This window comes from Ursus arctos, unplaced genomic scaffold (genome assembly GCF_023065955.2).
Source record: "Ursus arctos isolate Adak ecotype North America unplaced genomic scaffold, UrsArc2.0 scaffold_55, whole genome shotgun sequence".
Classification (NCBI taxonomy): Eukaryota; Metazoa; Chordata; class Mammalia; order Carnivora; family Ursidae; genus Ursus; species Ursus arctos.
Genome location: NW_026623073.1, coordinates 154,510 through 155,000, shown reverse-complemented (window position 1 = coordinate 155,000; position 491 = coordinate 154,510).

Genomic DNA, 491 nt, shown 5'->3' with positions numbered 1-491 from the left:
CACTTCGCCCGGGGACGACCACCCCCCCAAAGCCGTAGCGGCTGGGGAGGGGACAACACCCAACAGCGGCGAGGCCGGTTTCGGTCCCAAGAGGGCGGATCGGGGGCACGACGTGCCTTCAGCCATCTGGTCGAGGCGGGCACGGAGGGGGTGGGTCGGCGGTGACGGGGAGGGGGCGCAGGGCGGGCGAGGGCCGGGAGCGCGTGGGGGGAGTGGTTCGGGGGAAGGGCGCGCGCCAACGAAGACGCGAACCGGGCCACCGGGTAAACGTGCACGGGATCCCACCGCCACCAGCATGAGAGCGGTCCCGCGACGCCCGGGACGCCGGCCGGCCTCAGCACCCTTGGCGGGCCCCCCCCCCCGCGAACCAGGCCCCACCACGGCTGGGACCCAAAAACCCCACGTGACCCCCGCCGCAGGGGCCCAGCAGAACCTCCGTCCATCCGTCTGGTCCATCCCGGAGTCACGACCCAGGGGAAGCAACCCCCAGG